We start from the raw sequence: 8,683 nt of genomic DNA, 5'->3' as shown, positions 1-8,683 counted from the left end.
AGAAGAGATTTCATCCTTCCATCTCTGTGGGTGTCTTCTCCATTGCCGTGTGAGTGTGTGTGTTCTTACAAGAGCTCATGCTCGCTCCCCTCCCCCAATATTTTCAATATAAAGGTGTTTTGTCACTATTCCAGCGAGAGTGCTAAACTAGCAGTGTTAAGTCTTGTGGATAGGCAGCCCTTACTTAGGCAGCTTGGGTAAGTGTTATTCTTGAGAAAATCTTGGTATTTCTTTGTAGATTTGGACCATTAGTCCTATTGCTGGGTTGTTTGGGTCCTTGATATGGGCACCTCAGCTTGTTTGGATCCTTGATATGGGCACCTCATCTTGTGCTTAGCGTATAAAGTACTATGCATGGATTGGATAACTTGTCCTTCATTGGGTAGTGTTTATCCCTAATTTTCATTTGTATGCTATTTGTGCCTGCTTTAGTTGACTTACCTAGGGTTTGGAGCTACTATGCGCTTTATCTTAGACTAGTAGTCCTTTATTGGGTAGTTCGATTCCTTGATATAGAGCAATATACTTGTATATGTGAAAGATTGGACCATTTGTCCTAATTTTGGGTAGTTGTGGTCCTTTCTTGTATTGCATCTCTTGCTATGGGATTGCTATTGGAAATATATTTAGAAATACGTTGTTGAAATATATTTAGAGTATTGTGTTTTTTATCACTAAAAGTTGAGGATGACCCCCCTACTTAAAACCATAACAACACTACTTATCTAAAATAGGGAGGAGAAGCTCCTCCATCCACAACATAAGGAGGCAGATAAAACACCGAGCGACTGAAACCAAGAGAGGCTAAAAACTGAGCAGCTGGGAGAGAAATTTATAGCTTTATTATATGAGAAGTCCCTTTTAAGGAAGTCTCTCTTATACCTCTTTTTCTTGAAAGAAAAAGGTCTCAAGGTTGGAAGTTACTGTATGCATTTAGGGGGAGGCTTGGACCCCTTGTCCATTGAGGTTTTTGATGAAAGGCATTTGAGATTCTCAAGGGAGGGACACGCCTGGAAGTTACAGTATGCTAAGAAGATCAATTGTATACTCAAAGAGAAACCCATACAATCATGTCATCTAGCAACGTCCCTTGTGTGTTGGTTGCTTTGCAGGTAGGCTTATTTTTCTCCCAATATTTATAGTACTTAATCTGCTGTTCCCAAGACTATCGCCTTCAGTAGCGATGCCTTTGCCAAGATGCTAGTGTAGCAACACAAGAAATTTTAGCAGAGTCGGCGGAGATCGGCTGGCATTCAGGTCAAAGATAATTCAAGTTGAACTAGATATTGTTGTAACAGATCAATTCAAAACTGTCTACTTAATTTTATCTTGTAGGGGAGAGAGAGAGAGAGAGAGACTCTCACTGACATTGGCTCTGTGTGTGTGTGTGTGTGTGTGTGTGATGTCACTTGCATCATTTGCTAGATCTTCACACTAAGTAAATCAACAATGATATTCATTCTCTCTTCATGTGGGGGTGTGTGGGTGTGGTATGTGGGCATGTGGGGTTTGGGGTGCGTGTGCGTGCGTGTGTGTGTGTGTGTGTGTGTGTGTGTGAGAGAGAGAGAGAGAGAGTCGCGGCCTCGATCACATTCTTGGTGGGCACTATCTTTCATGTAGGGAAGGCAGAGGTCAACTTTATCAAAATACTTTTGATAAGTGGATGTATTTTTGACTCCTTAGCTATCTGCCTTGGACAACATTGTAGCCATTGTTAACAGTTAATTTTGATGTAACAATAGATCAATCATTAAGTTTGGCATGATGATGTGCCTAATATCACACCTTACACATGGGTGCCACAAGAACCGCTGCGTTCCAATTCATGGGTTCCCTTCTATGGATGAGTAGAGCAACTACACCTCCCATGGACTCCCCATAGAGAAACCTTGGGAGGTTCTTATACTCCTCCAACTCTATAGCCAAATAAGCTTAAAAATAAATAAATTGTATTTTTACTGTTATGGTTTTGAGCAACTATATGCTACTAAGGCTGTCACAATAGATGGCAACCTGCCTATCCACATGCAGCCCTAAATCTCCAAGTAACTTGGTAGCCAAGCTAACTCACATGCTGCCATCCTCGCAGCACCCCTGTACTCTGCCTCTGTACTTGAAATGGCAACTATCGATTGTTTCTTGTTGCTCCATGTAACAACAGCACTCCCAAAAGGAAACATGAATTTGCTAGTAGATCTCCTATCCAAGATGCGCTACCAGCCCAATCTGCATGAGTGTATCCATACACCTACAACTATCAGCTGCTTCTTGCTGCTCCATGTAACAACAACACTCCCAAAAGGAAACATGAATCCGCTAGTATATCTCCTATCCAAGATGCTACTAGTCCAATCTACATCAATGTATCCATACACCTGTAACTCCACATCAATCTCATAGAAGAGACCATAATTCACTGTGGAAATCACGTAATGTAGTGTGCACCTCACACCATCCAAATGAGGCTTCCGAGGAACTTGCATAAACTATCTCTCCAACCCAATTGTGTAGTTCAAATCTAGCATGTTGATCGTCATGTACATTAAGCTACACACTATCTTTATGTAGATAGTGGCATTCTCCAAAATCTCACATGCATCTATACTTAGCTTGCCATTCTGATCGAGTGGAGCTTACAGCTAGTCAAACCATACTTGGACAACATGTCCAATGTATACTATCACTGTGATAGCCATATGCCCTCAAGCATCCTCATGACCTCAATAATGCCAAGAGAATACGTCAGTTCACCCAAATCCTTCATGTCAAACTTCTTATGAGAAGACCCTTCACATGCTCAACGTCCTCTTCATTGTCACCCCCAACAATCAAGACATCCACATAGATAGTGATGATCACATTCCCTTATCACTCTTATGCACATATGGCAGGGCAGTGAATGATCTACATCTGCCACATGAAAGCCAATGGTGAAAAGATACTCTATAATTTTTTCATGCCATGAATTTGGTGCCTACTTCAAGGCATAAAGGGATTTACATAACCTGATGTAAAACCCAACCTTTTGACGTATCTAGCTCTCACAATTTCCATTTTGGGAATGGGGTTGAATGTCTCCTCATAATCAATGCTATAGGTCTTAGTATAACCATTGGCAACCAATCTAGCTTTATACCTACTAATGCTTCCATTTGAGTCGTGTTGCACTTTATATACCCACTTACATCCAATGGCCTTTTTACCTTCAAGCAAAGGCACCAATTCCCATGTCTAATTTGTATCTAACACAACCATTTTCTGATCCATGGCTGTATCCCAATGTGCATTCCCAATGGCATCCTCAAAAAGTATGGGTTCATCATCCTACACAACCTTTACCATTTATGCATAATGGTGAGCTACATAACCATCACACATCGATCTTTGAGCTGGGTTTCTCACCCTACCTGACTTGTGTGGATCTTTCCTAAGTGTCCTTTGCGGCTACCTTGGCCCTCCTTACACTAGGTGTCCTAATTGTTGGAATCCCAAATTCTTCATCTAGGCTTTGCTAAGAGCCACTAGACTCCATTAACAAATGAATGCCCTCCTAAAATGTTAGGCATACCAAGGGGCTCATTGACCTTCTCTTTGCCTTTATCTGATGCTCTAACTAAATTGCAGAACTGGTATTTTGATGTAGCCTGCCAGTCCATGGTCTATCCATGGTCTATAAACAAACCCACTATTAGAGGACTCTCCTGGTCCACTCAATGTATGTGATTTCTACCTTGAATTCTTTGTAACCACATGCTCTTGTGCACCAGCCCTAATAGAGTCTTTTTATCAGCATACCAATTGCTCATCTCATCAAACACAACATTCCTTCTCACCCTTTTCTCACATGTGATAGGGTAATAACATCTACATCCCTTTTTCTTAAGGGAATAACCAATGAAAATATAATTTTCAGCCTTTGAATCCAATTTAGTGCATAGCTCATCAGGAACATGTACATATGCAATGCATCCAAACACTTTCAAGTGTGATAAATCTGGTTTTTCTACCAAAATACTTCTCCTTTGGATTCATACCATGCATTGCTACTGTGGGGGTCTTGTAATGTACACTGTAGTCTTAACTACTTCGGCCCAATAGTGATAAGGCATGCTCTTCTCTACTAGTGAGATGTTATATGTACATTATGTGTGCTATATTATATACACATTACGTGTGCATATACTAGGAGGCTAACCCACATTAGGCTTGTGAGCATGGGAGCATGGGAACAAGCTCTAGTGGAGCATGGGTTAGGACTAACCTTAAGGTTTAAGGTTAGGGTCAGGCATCCAAGGGTCACACATGAGGAATGGAAAGTCAAGAGTCACTTGAGGGCCCTCCTATATAATAGGGGCATGGGGCACACTCAAGGGAGCTTGGGGGCTGGGAGGTTTGGGCTCCATGAGGCCAAGGCTATGTTATGCTCTCTTTGTAGAGGTTCATATCTACTCACCTACCATTTCACACTATAGCTATATGCTATTGGATTGTGTTATACCTCTTGATGGTATGGGACATCAAGGTAGAGGTATGATGTATTTTATTCATTATTCATGTGTACATTCCTTGGGCTCGGGGGTGGTTGGGTGGTTGAGTTTATGCCTGTTTTATGCATGTTTTATGCATAACAATTATCTAGAGAGATCTTAGGGTTTTAACAGTGGTATCAGAGCAATCTCTATTTAATTGTTGATTTTTTTTAGTAAATTTTAATATTTACTAATAAAATGTTATCTTTTGTTGATTTGTGTTGATGAATTACACGTGGATCATCGATATGGTGATTGGAATGTGTGTAACTACAATTCAATGGACGAATCGACGTTGCGGGGGAATACCGTGAGTTAATGCTATTTTTCCATATTTTTTATGGTTAAAATTGAGCATTAATGGAATTTTTTACAAAAATACCATAAAGTTTATGGTGGATATTTTTGTAGGATGGATTCCCTGAATTTCTAGAATTTTTAGAAATTTTTTTCTAATTTTTTAGGAATTTTTTGAGCATTTTTATGATTAAAATGTATTTTTATACATTTTTGCGGGTTTTTTTCCGCGGGAATGCGATCAAATTTCTGTCAATTTCTACTTAAAATTCAGTAGGGGACAGTGTCTTGATGCATGAATTGCTCTCCCGTGTGCGTGGGACTCTCTCCGTCTCTCAAATCTGATTTTTCCTTCTCTTTTCCGTGAGAAAATCTCTTTAAAATGATTTTTTTTAAACATTAATCATAATTAATGATAATTATGATTAAGATATGTTTAATTAAAAACTTAATCATGGATTTAGTTAATCTTTGATTAACAGAGGAGTAGAGAAGAGAGGGAGATGTTGGAGTGGGTATGAAGAGGATAGAGAGAAGAGAAGAGAGAGGAGAGGATAATGCTACCTCCTCCTCTCTGGTTTTTGCACGCAGCAGCCGGCGGGGGGCTGCGCAGCAGCCGGCGGCCAAAAGTCGCCCCCCCCCCTCTATAAATTTTTTTTAAAAGCTTTAAGTTAAAAGCTTTATAATTTTTTTTGAGGAAAAAAACTTTTCTTTAGAAAAAGATATATTTTTCAAAATATTTCATTTGGAAAAGCTTGGAAAAAAAGCCAGAAAATGTGAAATTTGAGATAAAAATCTCTGAAAATTTCCTGAAAGTTTCTTTCTGAAAATTTTTGGCTTTTCATCTTCCGGAAAACCTTTGGCTTTCCGTTTTCCCGAAACCTTTTGGCTTTCCGAATTCCGGAAAAACTTTTGACCTTCCGTATTTCGGAAACCTTTGACCTTTCACATTCCAATTTTTTTTTGTCTTTTCATTTTCCCAAAACTTTTGGCTTTCCGTATTCCGGGAAAACCGTTGGAATTCCGAAATTTTTTGACCGTTCGTATTCTAAATGCGTTCGGGGTTGATTAAAAATTTCAAAAAATTCCTGAAAATTAGTGAAAAATTAGACAAAGGTTATTTTAAATTTTGGAAAAATGTGGGGTTGGTGTTTGGCATGTGGTGTGTCCATTCGGGCACCCGTGACCATTCAAATTCCTTTAAAATTATATTTTTTGACCCAGAAAATTAGAAAAATCCATTAAAATTAAAAATTTTCATTGGATTTGAGAATTGTCGGGCGGAATTGGAAATTTCGTGAACGATGGGATTCTCAAGGAAAATTAGGAATATTCTAGATATTATATTTGGAAATCCTAAAAATTGATATTTTTTAAATATCAATGGTATTTTGGTAAATTTAATTGCTAAAAATTTTCTGGAAAAATATAGGTTTGGAATGCCATGAGATAGGTTTGGTGGAATTCAAAATTATTATATTTTGAGACCCTATAAATTAGGGAAAATTAGAAAAAAATCATGATAATTCTTTTTCTTGAGAATTTAATATTTTCGAGGGTTATTTAATGTTGAAGTATGTTTTCTCGTACTGACATTAGATAGATGCGTGTTATTCACATATTATTAATACGATTATATCTCGTATTAATGGATATTTATGTTTGGATTAATTCTAAACGATGTATTCATGATTTTTTACCATTGTTTAGCCATTCTTTTTGGACGTGTTCCTTAATTTCTTTTGATGGCTATAATTTACGTTCAAAGTGTGTTTCACCTTTGACACTTTTCCATGATAATTTATTTTGTACTTTTTTAAGTGTGGTTTGTGCTTAATTTTTGAAGCCTCTATCATGAGTTAGTTGATCGGTTTGTTGTGGTGGATTTTTATTGGATGTTTTCCAAGTTTTATATGGACTCATCAGGTTCTGCCTAGATCACTTGTGTCTAGGGGTTTTTTATTGAGTGCTACACACATGTGTTTCACTTTCTTACTTTGGAGTTTTATTTGAACAACACAATGTTCATATACTCCGGATTGATGAGTTGGCCACCAATTTTAATGCTTCTTTTGGCATGATTAAATGTCCATTAGATGGTATGCATTGATTTTTATGATCAACTATGTTATTTTTGGATTGAAGGAGCTTCTATGCTTTTATCCATGGTTTTATAAGGATCTTTTGATCTTTTGAATAATTGCATGTGCTTTGAAGGTAGCATTTGCCTTCGTTTTTTGCACGTAATTTTGGAGTATATTTCTTATACTCTTATATATATTCCAACTCGGATACCTAGTTGCTTATATATCTAGGTGAGTTATTTTTCTACCCTAACTTTATGGTGTTTTGGGTAGTTATCATTAGAAAGGCGCCAATAATTCAATTTCTTTTCTAATGATGTACTCAGAAGGAGTTATTCCTTGATGTAGTCTCAAGTATATAGAGACAGGTTTAGTATGTGAAAGTCTGGATAAGGCCATCTTATTCCTTTTACACAGGATTTTATTCATATTTTCCTAGACGGCATACTAGGGAGTTTCAAATTGTTAAGGTATGTATGGGTGGTATCATGGTGGAATGGGACGCTAGGGATCCCTCACATATATTATCTTATGGGATAATTTGGGCTCAAGATTGTTGCTTTGCTTACATCACTTAGCATGTTGACCTCAACATTCAAAGACAATCTTATTTTCTAAATTCACTAGAAGTTATAGTGTGGGCATTCTCTAGATAAATTTCTTTTATCTATAGCCTGCATGTTTTGATGAGGGTAATCTCATCGGCATTTTCACTTGTTGAAATCTCTTTCTTTACAGTTCAAACAAGTTTATCTTGTTGTATTCGGATAAGGAAATTTGGATTCTTCCTTTGTTGGCATTTCTTTCTTTAGTTCCGTACTTTAGGTGATTTACACAATCAACCTGATAGGTTTACGGATAGACATATGTGACTCATCGAGACGTTGATGACTTTCTATGTTGATATGGGTAACTCGAGACGTTGAGTATTCCATATGCAGATGTGGGTATGTCGGGGCGCCGATGAATCCCTGGTTTCTGCTGTTATAATGCCATGTTTTCATACTTTATTCCGAAAGGTTTACAACGAGGAAGTTACTTTGAATGTGAATTGTTCTGATCATCCGCAGTAGTCTGATGGGCAAACAGAGTGTATGAATCAGATTATAGTGTATATGCTTTGTGCATATGTCTCTAGAAAATCATCATATTGGGAAATATCTTCCAATGATGGAATTTGCCTATAACAGTTCTAAATTTACGGCTATTATTTTAGTCCGTGCATACTTATGTATGGGAATCAACTTAGGGCACCTATTGATGTCAGTCTTAAGGACATCGAGCTTGATGCATCGAGGGATTTCTTGCGAGATATGTAGGAAATCCTGACCGAAGCTCGGGATTCTATCAGGAGTGCTCATGATAGGGCACGGTTTTATGCTGATAGGAGACGCTCATCTCGGTCTTTTGAACCAGGAGCGTTGGTTTATTTTAATGTTCTTAAAGATTTTCAGACTTTGTCAATGGAAAAATGCTCGAATTTATCTCCTAGATATTGTGGTCCAGTTCGAGTTATATATCGGATTGGCACGGTTGCGTATGAACTAAAACTACCTCCAATTGTTAGAGTTCATCCAGTCTTTCATATCGATAGATTGAAAGGGAAACTGGGAGGTGAGGATGACACAGTTACTCCTCAAGAACTCGTTGAAGTCGATGAATTATCCTATGTTCCACATGAACCTGATAAGGTACTTGAATTCAGGGAAAGGAAACTTTGTAGTTGACTAATCCCTGAGGTTAAAATAAGGTGGAAAGATAGGGAAATTGAGA

This window comes from Cibotium barometz, chromosome 54, assembly GCF_041138505.1.
Source record: "Cibotium barometz isolate CiBa-2024 chromosome 54, ASM4113850v1, whole genome shotgun sequence".
Lineage (NCBI taxonomy): Eukaryota > Viridiplantae > Streptophyta > Polypodiopsida > Cyatheales > Cibotiaceae > Cibotium > Cibotium barometz.
This window is presented reverse-complemented; position numbering follows the sequence as displayed.